This window comes from Ambystoma mexicanum, chromosome 7p (genome assembly GCF_040938575.1).
Source record: "Ambystoma mexicanum isolate Mex_15411 chromosome 7p, UKY_AmexF1_1, whole genome shotgun sequence".
Lineage (NCBI taxonomy): Eukaryota > Metazoa > Chordata > Amphibia > Caudata > Ambystomatidae > Ambystoma > Ambystoma mexicanum.
The window spans coordinates 977,516,266-977,535,290 of record NC_090939.1 but is presented as its reverse complement, the minus strand read 5'-3'; positions in this window follow the sequence as shown (position 1 = coordinate 977,535,290).

Below are 19,025 nucleotides of genomic sequence, written 5' to 3'. Positions count from 1 at the left end.
ATCCAAATCCTTCCCCTTCCAAACCTGAGACCCTCCCTTTAGCATGAGATGTGATATCCAACTCCTTCCCATTCCAATCCTGAGACCCTTCTGATAGCATGAGATGTGATATCTCAATGCCTCTAATACCAAACCTGAGATCCTACCTCTAACATGAAATGTGATATCCAACTCCTTCCCTTTCCAAACCTGAGACCCTGCCTATAGCATGTGATGTGATATCTCAATGCTTATACCAAACCTGAGACCCTTCCTATGGCATGAGATGTCATATACAACTCCTTCCCATTCCAATCCTGAGACCCTTCCTATAGCATGAGATGTGATATCTCAATGCTTATACCAAACTGAGACCCTTCCTATAGCATGAGATGTGATATCCAACTTCTTCCCATTCCAATTCTGAGACCCTTCCTATAACATGAGATGTGATGTCTCAATGCTTCTAATACCAAACCTGAGATCTTTCCTATAACATGAGATGTGATATCCAACGCCTTCCCATCCCAATCCTGAGACACTTCCGATTGCAGTGATGTGATGTCTCAATGCTTCTAATACCAAACCTGAGATCTTTCCTATAACATGAGATGTGATATCCAACTCCTTCCCGTTCCAAACCTGAGACCCTTCCTATAGCATGAGATGTGATATCCAACTCCTTCCCATTCCAATCCTGAGACCATTCCGATAGCATGAGATGTGATATCTCAATGCTTCTAATACCAAACCTGAGATCCTTCCTATAACATGTGATGTGATATTCAAATCCTTCCCCTTCCAAACCTGAGACCCTCCCTTTAGCATGAGATGTGATATCCAACTCCTTCCCATTCCAATCCTGAGACCCTTATGATAGCATGAGATGTAATATTTCAATGCCTCTAATACCAAACCTGAGATACTTCCGATAGCATGAGATGTGATATCTCAATGCTTCTAATACCAAACCTGAGATCCTTCCTATAACATGAGATGTGATATCCAAATCCTTCCCCTTCCAAACCTGAGACCCTACCTTTAGCATGAGATGTGATATCCAACTCCTTCCCATTCCAATCCTGAGACCCTTCTGATAGCATGAGATATGATATCCAAGTCCTTCCCATTCCAATCCTGAGACCCTTCCTATAGCATGTGATGTGATATCTCAATGCTTATACCAAACCTGAGACCCTTCCTATGGCATGAGATGTCATATACAACTCCTTCCCATTCCAATCCTGAGACCCTTCCTATAGCATGATATGTGATATCTCAATGCTTATGCCAAACCTGAGACCCTTCCTATAGCATGAGATGTGATATCCAACTTCTTCCCATTCTAATCCTGAGACCCTTCCTATAACATGAGATGTGATGTCTCAATGCTTCTAATACCAAACCTGAAATCTTTCCTATAACATGAGATGTGATATCCAACTCCTTCCCATTCCAATCCTGAGACCCTTCCTATAGCATGAGATGTGATATCTCAATGCATATACCAAACCTGAGACCCTTCCTATAGCTTGAGATGTGATATCCAACTCCATCCCATTCCAATCCTGAGACCCTTCCTATAGCATGAGATGTGATATCTCAATACTTCTAATACCAAACCTGAGATCCTTCCGATAACATAAGATGTGATATCCAAATCCTTCCCCTTCCAAACCTGAGACCCTCCCTTTAGCATGAGATGTGATATCCAACTTCTTCCCATTCCAATCCTAAGACCCTTCTGATAGCATGAGATGTGATATCTCAATGCTTCTAATACCAAACCTGAGATCCTTCCGATAGCATGACATGTGATATCTCAATGCTTCTAATACCAAACCTGAGATCCTTCCTATAACATGAGATGTGATATCCAAATCCTTCCCCTTCCAAACCTGAGACCCTCCCTTTAGCATGAGATGTGATATCCAACTCCTTCCCATTCCAATCCTGAGACCCTTCTGATAGCATGAGATGTGATATCTCAATGCCTCTAATACCAAACCTGAGATCCTACCTCTAACATGAAATGTGATATCCAACTCTTTCCCCTTCCAAACCTGAGAGCCTACCTATAGCATGAGATGTGATATCCAAGTCCTTCCCATTCCAATCCTGAGACCCTTCCTATAACATGAGATGTGATATCCAACTCCTTCCCATTCCAACCTGAGACCCTTCCTGTAGCATGAGATGGGCTATCCAACTCCTTCCAAATCCAATCCTGATAACCTTCCGATAGCATGAGATGTGATATCCCAATGCTTCTACCAAACCTGAGACCCATACTATGGCATGAGATGTGATATCAAACTCCTTCCCATTCCAATCCTGAGACCCTTCCTATAGAATGAGATGTGATATCCAACTCCTTCCCATTCCAATTCTGAGACCCTTCCTATACCATGAGATTTGATATCTCAATGCTTCTAATACCAAACCTGAGACCCGTCCTATAACATGAGATGTGATATCCAAATCCTTCCCCTTCCAAACCTTAGACCCTTCCTTTATCATGAGATGTGATATCCAACTCCTTCCCATTCCAATCCTGAGATCCTCCCTATAGCATGAGATGTGATATCCAAGTCCTTCCCATTCCAATCCTGAGACCCTTCCTATAGCATGAGATGTGATATCTCAATGCTTCTAATACCAAACCTGAGACCCTTCCTATAACATTCCAATCCTGAGACCCTTCCGATAACAGAGATGTGATATCTCAATGCTTATACCAAACCTGAAATCCTTCCTATAACATGAGATGTGATATCCAACTTCTTCCCATTCCAATCCTGAGACAGTTCCTATAGCATGAGATGTGATATCTCACTGCTTATACCAAACCTGAGACCCTTCCTATAGCATGAGATGTGATATCCAACTCCTTCCCATTCCAATCCTGAGACCCTTCCTATAGCATGAGATGTGATATCTCAATGCTTCTAATACCAAACCTGAGACTCTTCCTATAACATGAGATGGGATATCCAACTCCTTCCCATTCCAATCCTGAGACCCTTCCGATAGCAGAGATGTGATATCTCAATGCTTATACCAAACCTGAGACCCTTCCTACGGCATGAGATGTCATATACAACTCCTTCCCATTCCAATCCTGAGACCCTTCCTATAGCATGAGATGTGATATCTCAATGCTTATACCAAACCTGAGACCCTTCATATAGGATGAGATGTGATATCCAACTCCTTCCTGTTAAGACGGATTTCTGAACTCTGTCCTGGTGGCGCAGAGGTTCAGAAGGCCAACCTAATTACTTGGAACAGGGTAACCTCTGGACAAGCCAGACCAATCAAGGTAGCGATCGCGGCGGTCAAGACTAGGTCTCAAGAGGGGTGAGGGTGACTGAAAGCCCGCAATGAGCACACAAAGCAAGAGCGCTTACAAACTACTCCAAACAGTTGTTTATATCAAAAATAGATACACATTTATTATAAGGCCTTGAAACTAATAACCACAGTAAAAGCAGCGGTATACAACGATATTAAACCAACACATACACTATCCACCCAATATATATACAGAATACACAGTTTCACAGTATTAGCAGCACGAAATATGTTATCCACCTGCAGGGGAAGGAAAACAGGCAGTGCGAACCAATGCGTGTGATATGTCCGCCTTCTGAGGCCCCTAGCTAGATGGTAGTCCAATCCCTACGAAGAGTGGAGCCTAGCGCTCAAAAGTACCTGCACACGCCGGTGCCAATGGGCAGAAGGTGAAGCTCTTCGGAGGACGTTGAACAGCTCTGTAGGGAGCTCTAATGAAGGAGAACACGGTCCGCGACTCTAGCGCAGCCTCCACTGTGAGGCAGAAGCAGGGCGCGAGTACGGACAAGGGGTGCTGTATTTACAGCGGGGAAAAGCAAGAGGCACTGCAGGAGGGCGACCAGATCCTAGCTAATCTACTCACCGGTCCCCGAAGCAAGCAGGCCCGAGCTCCTCCTCGATAGATGCAGCTTCTGGCAGGTTCTGAAGAGCAGGGAACGTCTCGTCGTCGTGCAGAGTAAAAAGACGTCCCGATCGAAGAAACAAGCACAGTTTTGTCGCCACAGCAGGGCAACGGAACGGCCGGGTGTATTCAAGCCAAACGAGCACCGCTCACCTCTAGCTTAGGACTGCTAAGCAAACGAAGCGTGTGAGCATGCCCCGGACTCAGAACACCACCCAACCTGTCGGCGATTACAGAGCAGGCCTCCTTAGTAAGCTGGTCAGTCAACTGGATGGCCCAGAGACACTTCCGAAGGCTTACAGCAGGAGTTGATGAAGGTGCCGGGAATAGCTGGTCCTGCTATTCCAATAGGTCGAAGCGCCAGTACAGGCCTTCTTGTTCGATCTTAGGTGGAAAGGGCTTCACCGGACGACAGCAATGAGGAGCAGAAGTTCTTCAGGGGGTCACCAGTGATTCCTCGGTCCAGCCTCGTGTTCGCAGGATACTTGGCTCCTGTATCCCTGGGTTCGTAAGAACTCAGGAGATCGACATGGCAGTGGTGTTTCCAGCTCCCTCTTATCCACGGTTCCCTTCGCGCCAAAACGGAGGGGAGCCAATGGGAGATCCGCTCATCAACACACATACCATACGTGGACCAATCACGGACCACAGTGGTCCCAGGCATTCACACCACCCTAGACTCTCTGGCACCCAGGATGTGTATTGGGACCAGACAGCCCAGCCCACATCCTGGGGGCACTCAAACGACATGTAGAAGCCCGCGAAAGCAACCGTGTTTCGCGGGAAACTACATGCCCAAATAAGGAAGGCCCCGGGTCGCCTGACCCGGGGGAAGGTAAAGGGAGCAAGACGGACAGTGGACGAGACAAAGGAGCCTCGTGGTCCGGCCATTTTGGGTAGCCGGGCCACCCTTTTGTGTTCGCGGCAAAAAGGTGCTCAGAACGGCAAAAGGAGCTCAAAATAAACCAAATGATCGCTGCCACCAGCCCAGTCCCTGAATGACTTGCACCGATCCAAAAACCATCCTATAAGAGTGTCTAGGGTCTGTAGAAGGCTAGAGACCCAAGAGAGCTGTAACTTAGCTTACAGTGCCCTCTTGTGTCGTGTTGCACTAAAATGGCGACACGATAAAAGAAACTACGGGAAACAGCGTTCCCCGGTACTGACTGTCTTAAGGGCATGTCAGTTTCCCCGTAAGAAAGGAGCGAAAGCCCAGAGGAGTACAGCAGAAGGCTGCACTTCTCTGGCAAAGTCAAGAAAACAGGTTGAAAACAATAGCAAAAAGTTTAGGGGTTGCCACATGGAAGGAAAGTTCCCTACAATAACGAAATCTTTCCTAACACTTCCCATTCCAATCCTGAGACCCTTCCTATAGCATGAGATGTGATGTCTCAATGCTTCTAATACCAAACCTGAGATCCTTCCTAAAACATGAGATGTGATATCCAACTTCTTCCCATTCCAATCCTGAGACAGTTCCTATAGCATGAGATGTGATATCTCACTGCTTATACCAAACCTGAGACCCTTCCTATAGCATGAGATGTGATATCCAACTCCTTCCCATTCCAATCCTGAGACCCTTCCTATAGCATGAGATGTGATATCTCAATGCTTCTAATACCAAACCTGAGACCCTTCCTATAACATGAGATGGGAATATCCAACTCCCTCACATTCCAACCCTGAGACCCTTCCGATAACAGAGATGTGATATCTCAATGCTTATACCAAACCTGAGATCCTTCCTATAACATGAGATGGGATATCCAACTTCTTCCCATTCCAATCCTGAGACAGTTCCTATAGCATGAGATGTGATATCTCACTGCTTATACCAAACCTGAGACCCTTCCTATAGCATGAGATGTGATATCCAACTCCTTCCCATTCCAATCCTGAGACCCTTCCTATAGCATGAGATGTGATATCTCAATGCTTATACCAAACCTGAGACCCTTCCTACGGCATGAGATGTCATATACAACTCCTTCCCATTCCAATCCTGAGACCCTTCCTATAGCATGAGATGTGATATCTCAATGCTTATACCAAACCTGAGACCCTTCATATAGCATGAGATGTGATATCCAACTCCTTCCCATTCCAATCCCGAGACCCTTCCTATAGCATGAGATGTGATGTCTCAATGCTTCTAATACCAAACCTGAGATCCTTCCTAAAACATGAGATGTGATATCCAACTCCTTCCATTCCAATCCTGAGACCCTTCCTATAGCATGAGATGTGATATCTCAATGCTTCTAATATCAAACTTGAGACCTCCCTATAGCATGCGATGTGATATCCAAGTCCTTCCCATTCCAATCCTGAGACCATTCCTATAGCATGAGATGTGATATCTCAATACTTCTAATACCAAACCTGAGATCCTTACGATAACATGAGATGTGATATCCAACTCCTTCCCATTCCAATCCTGAGACCCTTCTGATAGCATGAGATGTGATATCTCAATGCCTCTAATACCAAACCTGAGATCCTACCTCTAACATGAAATGTGATATCCAACTCTTTCCCCTTCCAAACCTGAGAGCCTTCCTATAGCATGAGATGTGATATCCAAGTCCTTCCCATTCCAATCCTGAGACCCTTCCTATAACATGAGATGTGATATCCAACTCCTTCCCATTCCAACCTGAGACCCTTCCTATAGCATGAGATGGGATATCCAACTCCTTGGAATTCCAATCCTGATACCCTTCCGATAGCATGAGATGTGATATCCCAATGCTTATACCAAACCTGAGACCCATACTATTGCATGAGATGTGATATCAAACTCCTTCCCATTCCAATCCTGAGACCCTTCCTATAGCTTGAGATGTGATATCCAACTCCTTCTCATTCCAATTCTGAGACCCTTCCTATACCATGAGACTTGATATCTCAGTGCTTCTAATACCAAACCTGAGACCCGTCCTATAACATGAGATGTGATATCCAAATCCTTCCCCTTCCCAACCTTAGACCCTTCCTATAACATGAGATGGGAATATCCAACTCCTTCCCATTCCAATCCTGAGACCCTTCCGATAGAAGAGATGTGATATCTCAATGCTTATACCAAACCTGAGATCCTTCCTATAGCATGAGATGTGATATCCTACTCCTTCCCATTCCAATCCTGAGACCCTTCCTATAGCATGAGATGTGATATCTCAATGCTTCTAATATCAAACTTGAGACCTTCCCTATAGCATGAGATGTGATATCCAAGTCCTTCCCATTCCAATCCTGAGACACTTCCTATAGCATGAGATGTGATATCTCAATGCTTCTAATACCAAACCTGAGACTCTTCCTATAACATGAGATGGGATATCCAACTCCTTCCCATTCCAATCCTGAGACCCTTCCGATAGCAGAGATGTGATATCTCAAAGCTTATACCAAACCTGAGACCCTTCCTATGGCTTGAGATGTCATATACAACTCCTTCCCATTCCAATCCTGAGACCCTTCCGATAGCATGAGATGTGATATCTCAATGCTTATACCAAACCTGAGACCCTTCCTATAGCATGTGATGTGATATCCAACTCCTTCCCATTCCAATCCTGAGACCCTTCCTATAGCATGAGTTGTGATATCTCAATGCTTCTAATACCAAACCTGAGATCCTTCGTTTAGCATGAGATGTGATATCCAACTCCTTCCATTCCAATCCTGAGACCCTTCCTATAGCATGAGATGTGATATCTCAATGCTTATACCAAACCTGAGACCCTTCCTATAGCATGAGATGTGATATCCAACTCCTTCCCATTCCAATCCTGAGACCCTTCCTATAGCATGAGATGTGATATCTCAATGCCTCTAATACCAAACCTGAGATCCTTCCTCTAACATGAAATGTGATATCCAACTCCTTCCCTTTCCAAACCTGAGAGCCTATCCATAGCAATAGATGTGATATCCAATCCTTCCCATTCCAATCCTTAGACCCTTCCTACAGCATGCAATATGATATCTCAATGATTCTAATAACAATCCTGAGACCCGTCCTATAACATGAGATGGGATATCCAACTCCTTCCCATCCCAATCCTGAGACACTTCCGATTGCAGAGATGTGATATCTCAATGCTTATACCAAACCTGAAACTCTTCCTATAACATGAGATGTGATATCTGTTAGGAAAGATTTAATAATTGTAGGTAATTTTCCTTCCATGTGGCAACCCCTAAACTTTTTGCTGTTGTTTTTCACCTTGTTCTCGACTTTGCCAGAGAAGTGCAGCCTTCTGCCGCACTCCTCTGGGATTTCGCTCCTTTCTTACGGGGAAACTGACATGCCCTTAAAACAGTCAGTACCGGGAAACGCTGTTTTCCGTAGTTTCTTTTATCATGTTGCGGCTTTCGTGCAACATGACACAAGAGGGCACTGTAAGCTAAGTTGCTGCTCTCTTGGGATTCTAGCCTTCTACAGGCCCTAGATACTCTTTCAGGATTGTAACTGATCGGTGCAAGTGATTCACGGACGGGAATGGTGGCAGCGATCGTTTCTTGTGTTTTGAGCTCCTTTTGGCGTTCTAAGCACGTTTCTCGCACTTAACCCAAAATGGTGGCCTGGCTCCCAAAATGGCCAGACCACGAGGCTCCTTTGTCCTGTCCGCTGACCGTCTTGCTCCCTTCACCTTCCCCAGGTCGAGCCGACCCGGGGCCTTCCTTATTTGGGCATGTACTTTCCCGCGAAACACGGATGCTTTCGCGGGCTTCTACATGTCTTGTGTGTGCCTCCAGTATGTGGGCTGGGATGTCTGGTCCCGTGTGAATGCCTGGGACCACCGTGGTCCGTGATAGGTCCACGAATGGTGTGAGTGTTGATGAGCGGATCTCCCATTGGGTCCCCACCGTTTTGGCACGAAGGGAACCGTGGATAAGAGGGGGCTGGAAACACCACTACCATGTCGATCTCCTGAGTTCTCACGAACAAAGGAATACAGGAGCCAAGTATCCTGCAACCAAGAGGCTGAACCGAGGAATCGCTGGTGACCCGCTGAAGGACTGCTCCTCTGCACTGCTGTCGCCTTGTGAAACCCTTTTCACCTTTGATCGAACCAGAAGGCCTGTACTAGTACTTCGACCCTTGGAATAGCGGGGACAGCTATTTTCGGCATCTTCACCATCTCCTGCTAGTAAGCCTTCGGAAGCGTCTCTGGGCCATCCAGCAGACTGACCAGCCTACACACGAGTCTTGCTCTGTAACCGCCACCAGGTTGTGTAGTATATCGAGTCCTTGTCACTCTCACACGATTCGTACACTTGGCGTTCCCAGGTCTGAAGTGAGTAGTGTACATTTGGCTCAGATACACACGGCCGCTCCGTTGCCCTGCTGTGGTAACAAACTGTGCGGGTTCCTTCGTTTGGGACGTCTTTTACTCAACTCTGCTGCTGCAGACTCAACACGACGACGAGACGTCCCCTGCTCTTCTGAACCTGCCAGCGACTGAAACTGACGCGGAGAAGCCTGGGTCTGCTTGCATCGGGGTCCGGTGAGTAGCATAGCTATGAACTGGTCGCCCTCCTGCAGGAGCCCATAGCTTTTCCCCGCTGTGTCAAAACAGCACGCCTTTCCGTACTCGCGCTCTGCTTCTGCCCACAGTGGAGGCTGCGCTTGAGTCGCGGAACACTGTTGTTCTTCGTTTGTGCACTAAACTGAACTGCCTGATCTCCCTCGAAGAGAATCCCCTTTTGCCCGTTGGCACCAGCGTGTGCAGGTACTTTTGAGCACAAGGCTCCACTCTTCGTAGGGCTCGGACTTCCTTTTAGTTAGGTGCCTCTGAAGGCGGACTGGGTCTAAGCATTATTTCACACTGCCTGTTTTCCTTCCCTTTTAGGTGGACTACACATTTCGTGCATCTAACGCTTGAGACTTGTTTGTATTTGTATATATATTGTATTGGTATGGTATGTGTTGGTTTACTAGAGTTGTATTGTGATTTCTCGCTACGGTCATTGTTTTAAAGGCCTTGGAATAAATGTATATATATTTTTAATGTAGCACCTGTTTGGAGTAGTTTGTAAGTGTCCTTGCTTTGTGTGCTCATTGCAGGCTTTGAGTCACCCTCACCCCTCTTGAGACCTAGTCTTGACCGCCGCGATCGCTACCTTGATTGGTCTGGCTTGTCCAGAGGTTACCCTGTTCCAAGTAATTAGGTTGGCCTTCTGAACTTCTGCGCCACCAGGACAGAGTTCAGAAATCCGTCTTAACAAATTGGTGTACAGCGGTGGGATACGACTGAAGGTATCCAGTGTTGCGCACGAACTAAGGCATTTCAAGTTATTCCTACCAGGACATGTAGTGAATTGTTGTAGTATAACTTTAAAAAGGCCATAGTCCTATCTAACAGTATGGAAACAAATACCTTGTTAACTTTAAATGCTTCCAAATCAGAAACATTGAAAAAAATGTGTGCGGAGAGAGGTGTTTCCTCTCAAGGCACGAAATTGGATATGATCAAAAGAATCGTGGCGTGGCAAGAAGCGCAGCTTGACGCTATAACTTCTGAGGACAGTGCGTAAGGAGGTGGGGCTGCTCTCACTGGTAGAACCGACGGTTCTGCCGCTGCACTGATCCACCGCGACCACGAGGACAGGGAGGATGAGATGTCTAATGTTTCCTCTGCCAGTGTTGATGGGGAGGCTATGCTTGAATTCAAGAAGCAAGAGCTGCGGTTTAGGCAGAAGGAGCTTGAATTCAGCATAGCCAAACTAAAAATCGAACAGTCAGAAAAACAGAAAGACAGGGATCACCAGTTGGAACTGGCCAAGCTTCAGGTTGCAAATGGGTCCAAGGGTCCTGGACATGGGTCTGGGGCCTCCTCTCATCCACGGTTTCCGAAAGATCTGGTCATTGTGTATGAGGAAAGGAATGACATTATGGACTGGATGAATGCGTTTGAGTATGCATGCGAAGTTCAACAAGTTGACAATGCTGATAAGATTGCCTAGTTACTCAGCAGACTGCCCCATTCTGGCTGTAGTGCCATTATGGAAATGTCGAAGGCTGAGCAAGCTGATTTCGCAATGTTAAAGCAAACTCTCATTTTAAAGTTTGGGAAGACTCCGGCCCAATATTTGAAACGATTCATAGAGTATAAGAAAAAGGAAGGTGGTACTTGGGTATCTTATGTCACTGAATCCTTGAAAAACTTAACTGGCTGGGTCGAAGGTTATAAGGTTTCTACCTTCGAAGGCATGATACATCTTGTCATGCTGGAACACATTTTTGCATCTTCTTCCCCGGAGCTTAAGCAGCATTTGGCCGATTCGAAGGAGATAGATCCTAAGAAGCTGGCCATTGCAGCAGACTTATGGGTGTCACATCGAGTGTCCCATAAGGACAAAACTCATCCTGGTAAGCAGGAGGAAGGGAAAAAGTCCAAAGATAAGGAGGGTGGAGAATCTGATAAATCTTCTTCTCAAAAGGGCCACAAAAAGAAAAATAAGGGTAAGACACAAGAGAACTCACAGGGTAGTGGAGGTCAGCCTCCGAAACAGAACTCTGGTTACAATAAGCCTCCCTATGTAAACAGACCCAATGGATCTTGTTTTGCTTGTGGAGCAACTGACCACGTGAAGGGGGATCCCCGGTGTAAGGTTTGACCTTTGGGGGTCCACTCCGCTAATCTGGCCTTCTCGTCCTACGAGGAAGAAGAGATTACAGGAGCATCCTTCTCCTCAGACTCATTTCCCAGCGGGATAGAGGCTGAGGTAGTTTTAGTTTCCCTGGGTTCCTGGGATCCTAAAGTCGCAGAGGCTTATGCTAGGATTACAGATAATACCAAGCACTACTTTAAAGACAGTGTGCTGATCAATGGAGTAGATACTCCAGCTCTTAGGGATAGTGGGTGCAGTCGAACTGTAGTGGATTCTACCTTGGTAGACTTAGAGGAAGTTGCCAGAGCTACTCTGATGCCCACTAAGTTGGCTGACGGCCCACTCCGTATGTTCCCAGTAATACCTGTAAATCTTACTTTAAATGGTACAGCAGTCAGGATTCCAGTGAGCATTCAGAGAAACGTCCCGGGAAAGGTCTTGTTAGGTAATGATCTCAGAGCTTTAGGGCTCGTAGGAGACACTGCCGAAAGACCCTACACACGGTCTCAAGCACGGGCAGCATTGGCCAAGACCAATACGCCGCCCCAGCCGAAGGAGAAACCCAAGGCGAAAGGAGTCAGCAAGTCAAGACGAGGGAAAGAGAATATTCCCCCGAGCTCGCCTACCACTGCGGTGGAGGAAGTTGGTCAATCGCCCGGGCCTGACGAGGAGGTGGCGATGCCTGAAGTATTTGACCCCAACGACCATCCTGAACTAAAAGACTTGTTAGTTGAAGGAGGTCCTGATAGGGACGAATTCAGTAAAGGCCAACGTGAGTGCCCATCTCTGGAAGGCCTAAGGAGACAGGCCTGCTCCCAGCTTGAGGGTGAACCTCCTGGGACGCATAGGATTTATTGGGAAGGTGGACTCCTGTATAGTGAGCCCACAGAGTCTACAGAAGGAGACCATAGGAGGTTGGTGGTTCCCCTTGCTGTTAGGCCCTTCCTCCTGCAGTTGGCGCATGAAGTGCTCCTTGCTGGTCACCTTGGTATTAAGAGGAGCAAGCAAAGGTTATCCATGCACTTCTACTGGCCCAAGATGGGGGTGCAAGTAGAAAGTCACTGCAGGAGTTGTGCCTCCTGCCAGTTATCTGGTAAGGTTGGCTCGACAATCCAAGCTCCGTTGGTACCGCTCCCAGTTGTGGGGGTACCATTTGAAAGGGTAGGGATCGACATCGTTGGTCCCCTTGACCCGCAAACATCCTCGGGCAATAGGTTTATCCTGGTGCTGGTCGACCATGCAACCAGATATCCTGAGGCCATCCCATTGAAAAATGTAACTGCCAAGTCAGTTGCAAAAGCTTTACTTGGCATATTTACTAGGGTTGGCTTCCCTAAAGAAGTTGTGTCAGATTGTGGCAGCAACTTTATGTCAAAGTATATGCAGGCTATGTGGAAAGAATGTGGGGTCACCTACAAGTTCTCTTCTGCATACCACCCCCAGACCAATGGTCTGGTGGAACATTTCAACAGAACGTTAAAAAGCATGATTGGGGCTCTGGAGAAGCTTCAGAGAAGACAATGGGATCTTCTTTTACCATGCTTACTGTTTGCCTACCGAGAGGTACCACAGGAGGGTGTTGGCTTCAGCCCCTTCAAACTTCTGTTTGGTCATCCTGTACGGGGACCCTGTTAATAAGTAAATGACCACACTTCACTGCAATCCTTGTCTTTAGTGAGGATTTATTTAGTTAGTTCATCCAAGAGAAAGGCCCCAGGCTGCAACATTCCAAGAATTCCTCGCTCGCTTGGTCGACTATTCGTTCACCTGACAGCCGGGTTCCATTCAAAGATAAACAACTGCAAGCCGCAGCCGAAACAACTGCAAGCCGCAGCCGTGTGTGTAACGGCAAGACAGTGAGTAATTAAGGTAATGGCAATCCAAATAGTGAGTGACCTCAGGTGGGACCTCTGCTGGTGTTGTCAGCGCAGTCTCTCGTAGTTGCAAATCACAAACCACAAATCAACCTCCTCAGTATTCGTGCTCTGCTCCAGGATTCCTTCGTGGTTCACTTCACTCCCAGGCACTGACTTTTTCCTCAAAATTCGTACTCCGCTCCAGGATAACGGCCGTGTTTCTCGCCGGCTATTACACATGTAGTGTGCCGCTCCGTCCGGTTGCATCCAAACTGTAATCAATATTGCTGCTGCTGGGGGCCTTTTCTCCTTGGCCCAATCCTCGTCGCCAATGTTAATAAGTAAATGACCACACTTCACTGCAATCCTTGTCTTTAGTGAGGATTTATTTAGTTAGTTCATCCAAGAGAAAGGCCCCCAGCTGTGGGCTGTCCTCCTGGTCTCAATCCTCTCTCTGCTGCTCGAATCTGGAACCCTTGCTTAATCATAACAACAAAGATTCTTTGGTAACTAGGTTACATGGCAGCAGCTGAAATGATGTAAGTATAAACACATTGATGTAAGTCTAAACACCTCCTAACAGACCCTTAGCCATAGTCAAAGAGGGATGGGAGATGCCCACTCCCCCTGTTACTACCAACGTAGTTGATTATGTGCTAGGGCTCAGAAAACGGATGGTACTTCTGATGGGCTTGGCTAGTGATAAATTGAAGGCAGGACAAGCACTGGTGAAACATTGGTACGACCAGAAAGCTTCCCTCATCAACTTTACACCTGGTCAGCAAGTCCTGATCATGAATCCCATAAGGCCTTGAGCTTTACAGGACAAATGGTCAGGCTCTTACACAGTGGTGGAGCCCCTGGGTGAGGTTAACTATTTAGTGGTCCTTGGAAGGCCTGGACAGGCTCCAAAAGTGTTTCACGTGAATAGGCTGAAGGCTTTCGTCCCAAGAGTCGAAATCGCAGCACTGTTACTGGCTTCAGATGTTGAGGAAGAGGAGTCTGAACCTCTCCCCGACCTGTTCCAAAGCGGTCCTTCAGATAGCTCCTTTGAGGGAGTCCGAGGGGCCCCTCACCTGACTTCTGATCAGCAGGCTGAGGTGAAAAGTTTGCTTAGGCAGTTTTCCCCCCTGTTTTCACAGTCGCCTGGTTTGACACCTTGGTGCAAACATAACATAGACACAGGAGACAGTGTACCTACCAAAAGTAGGGGATACAGGATGTCAGACAAAGTACGGTCTTATATTAAGACCGAGGTCAACAAGATGTTAGACCTTGGGGTGATTGAACCCTCTAGTAGTCCTTGGTCCAGCCCTGTGGTTTTCGTTCCAAAGGCAGGCACTTCTGAATTGAGGTTCTGGTGGATTACAGGGCTCTGAATGCTGTCACCAAGACAGATGCACACCCCTTGCCTCGAACAGATGAGCTGGTGGATACTTTGGGTGCCTCCAAGTACCTCAGCACGTTTGACCTCACTGCTGGCTATTGGCAAATAGCTTTAGCAGAACATGCCAAGGAGAAGACAGCGTTTTCTACTCCAGACGGCCTTTACCAATTCCGGGTAATGCCGTTCGGGTTGAAGAATGCACCTGCCACTTTCCAGAGGCTTGTGCATTATGTTTTGAATGGGTTGGACGAATCCTGTCTTGCATATCTGGACGATATAGCAGTTTTCAGTGCCACCTGGGAAGACCATGTGAAACACCTCGGGATTGTGCTCCAGGCTCTTCAGAAAGCACACTTGACCATAAAGGCTAGTAAATGCCAGATTGGACAAGGCTCAGTGTTTTACCTTGGACATGAAGTAGGTGGAGGGAGGATACAGCCTCTACCCAGTAAAGTACAAGCAGTACAAGACTGGCCTACCCCCACTACACAAACCCAAGTGAGAGCCTTCTTAGGACTCACGGGGTATTACCGCAATTTTGTGGCAGACTATGGCACCATAGCTGCCCCTCTGACTGCCCTCACAACTCTGAAGAAACCCAAGAAGGTAACTTGGACCGACGAGTGTGAGAAGGCCTTCAATGGCTTAAAAGACTCCTTGTGCCAGGCCCCTGTCCTCAGGGCCCCTGATTATCAAAGACCTTTTATCGTGCAGACGGACGCCTCTGACACTGGGATAGGAGCTGTACTATCGCAAGTAGATGAGAAGGGTAAGGAACACCCTATTGGTTTTATTAGTCACCAGTTTAAGGACAGAGAGCTCAGATGGTCCACGGTACAGAAAGAATGTTTCTCTGTTGTGTGGGCCCTAAGGAAGCTGAGGCCCTACCTCTATGGGACCCACTTCACTGTGCAAACTGACCATAAGCCCTTAAAGTGGCTAATAAACGTGAAGGGGGAGAATCCAAAGTTGCTTAGGTGGTCCATAAGTCTACAAGGCTTCGACTTCACTATTGAGCATAGACCAGGTGTCCAACATAGCAATGCTGATGGGTTGTGCAGAATGTTTAACCGACCTGAACAAGAGACTCATCCAGGGGTCGATTAGTTCCCCCTGTCCATAGTCTGGGAGGGGTGAGTGTTAGGAAAGATTTCGTAATTGTAGGTAATTTTCCTTCCATGTGGCAACCCCTAAACTTTTTGCTGTTGTTTTTCACCTTGTTCTCGACTTTGCCAGAGAAGTGCAGCCTTCTGACGCACTCCTCTGGGCTTTCGCTCCTTTCTTACGGGGAAACTGTCATGCCCTTAAGACAGTCAGTACCAGGAAACGCTCGTTTCCGTAGTTTCTTTTATCATGTTGCGGCTTTCGTGCAACATGACACAAGAGGGCACTGTAAGATAAGTTACTGCTCTCTTGGGTCTCTAGCCTTCTACAGGCCCTAGATACTCTTCCAGGATTGTAACTGATCGGTGCAAGTGATTCATGGACGGGAATGGTGGCAGCGATCGTTTATTGTGTTTTGAGCTCCTTTTGGCGTTCTAAGTGCGTTTCTCGCGCTTAACCCAAAATGGTGGCCTAGAGCCCAAAATGGCCAGACCACGAGGCTCCTTTGTCCTGTCCGCTGACCATCTTGCTCCCTTCACCTTCCCCAGGTCGAGCCAACCTGGGGCCTTCCTTATTTGGGCATGTACTTTCCCGCGAAACACAGATGCTTTCGCGGGCTTCTACATGTCTTGTGTGTGCCTCCAGGATGTGGGCTGGGATGTCTGGTCCCAATACACATCCTGGGTGCCAGAGAGTCTAGGGTGGTGTGAATGCCTGGGACCACCGTGGTCCGTGATAGGTCCACGAATGGTGTGAGTGTTGATGAGCGGATCTCCCATTGGGTCCCCTCCGTTTTGGCGCGAAGGGAACCGTGGATAAGAGGGGGCTGGAAACACCACTACCATGTCGATCTCCTGAGTTCTCACGAACGAAGGAATACAGGAGCCAAGTATCCTGCAACCAAGAGGCTGAACCGAGGAATCGCTGGTGACCCGCTGAAGGACTGCTCCTCTGCACTGCTGTCGCCTTGTGAAACCCTTTTCACCTTTGATCGAACCAGAAGGCCTGTACTGGTACTTCGACCCTTGGAATAGCGGGGACAGCTATTCTCGGCATCTTCACCATCTCCTGCTAGTAAGCCTTCGGAAGCGTCTCTGGGCCATCCAGCAGACTGACCAGCCTACACAGGAGTCTTGCTCTGTAACCGCCACCAGGTTGTGTAGTATATCGAGTCCTTGTCACTCTCACATGATTCGTACACTTGGCGTTCCCAGGTCTGAAGTGAGTAGTGTACATTTGGCTCAGATACACACCGCCGCTCCGTTGCCCTGCTGTGGTAACAAACTGTGCGGGTTCCTTCGTTTGGGACGTCTTTTACTCAACTCTGCTGCTGCAGACTCAATACGACGACGAGACATTGAGATATCACATCTCATGCTATAGGAAGGGTCTCAGGATTGGAATGGGAAGGACTTGGATATCACATCTCATGCTATAGGCAGGGTCTCAGGTTTGGAAAGGGAAGGAGTTGGATATCACATTTCATGTTATAGGAAGGATCTCAGGTTTGGTATTAGAGGCATTGAGATATCACATCTCATGCTATCAGAAGGGTCTCAGGATTGGAATGGGAAGGAGTTGGATATCACATCTCATGTTATAGGAAGGATCTCAGGTTTGGTATTAGAAGCATTGAGATATCACATCTCATGCTATCGGAAGTATCTCAGGTTTGGTATTAGAGGCATTGAGATATCACATCTCATGCTATCATAAGGGTCTCAGTATTGGAATGGGAAGGAGTTGGATATCACATCTCATGCTAAAGGGAGGGTCTCAGGTTTGGAAGGGGAAGGAATTGAATATCACATCACATGTTATAGGAAGGATCTCAGGTTTGATATTAGAGGCATTGAGATATCACATCTCATGCTATCGGAAGGGTCTCAGGATTGGAATGGGAAGGAGTTGGATATCACATCTCATGCTATAGGAAGGGTCTCAGGTTTGGAACGGGAAGGAGTTGTATATCACATCTCATGTTATAGGAAGAGTCTCAGGTTTGGTATAAGCATTGAGATATCACATCTCTGCAATCGGAAGTGTCTCAGGATTGGAACGGGAAGGAGTTGGATATCCCATCTCATGTTATAGGACTGGTCTCAGGTTTGGTATTAGAAGCATTGAGATATCACATCGCATGCTGTAGGAAGGGTCTCAGGTTTGGAATGGGAAGGAATTGGATATCACATCTCATGTCATAGGAAGGATCTCAGGTTTGGTATTAGAAGCATTGAGATATCACATCTCATGCTATAGGAATGGTCTCAGGATTGGAATGGGAAGGAGTTGGATATTACATTCTTGCTATGGGAAGGGTCTCATGTTTGGAATTGGAAGGAGTTGGATATCACATCTCATGTTATAGGAAGGGTCTCAGGTTTGGTATAAGCATTGAGATATCACATCTCTGCTATCGGAAGTGTCTCAGGATTGGAATGGGAAGGAGTTGGATATCCCATCTCATGTTATAGGACGGGTCTCAGGTTTGTTATTAGAATCATTGAGATATCATATTGCATGCTATAGGAAGGGTCTAAGGATTGGAATGGGAAGGACTTGGATATCACATCTCATGCTATAGGAAGGGTCTCAGGTTTGGTATAAGCATGGAGATATCACTTCTCATGCTATAGGAAGTGTCTCAGGATTGGAATGGGAAGGATTTGGATATCACATCTCATGCTATAGGAAGGGTCTCAGGTTTGGTATAAGCATGGAGATATCACTTCTCATGCTATAGGAAGGGTCTCAGGATTGGAATGGGAAGTAGTTGGATATCACATCTCATGCTAAAGGGAGGGTCTCAGGATTGGAAGGGGAAGGATTTGAATATTACATCTCGTGTTGTAGGAATGATCTCAGGTTTCGTATTAGAAGCATTCAGATATCACATCTCATGCTATCGGAAGGATCTCAGGTTTGGTATTAGAAGCATTGAGATATCAAATCTCATGCTATAGGAAGGGTCGCAGGATTGGAATGGGAAGGAGTTCGATATCACATCTCATGCTATGGGAAGGGTCTCAGGATTGGAATGGGAAGGAGTTTTATATGACATCTCATGCCATAGGAATGATCTCAGGTTTGGTATTAG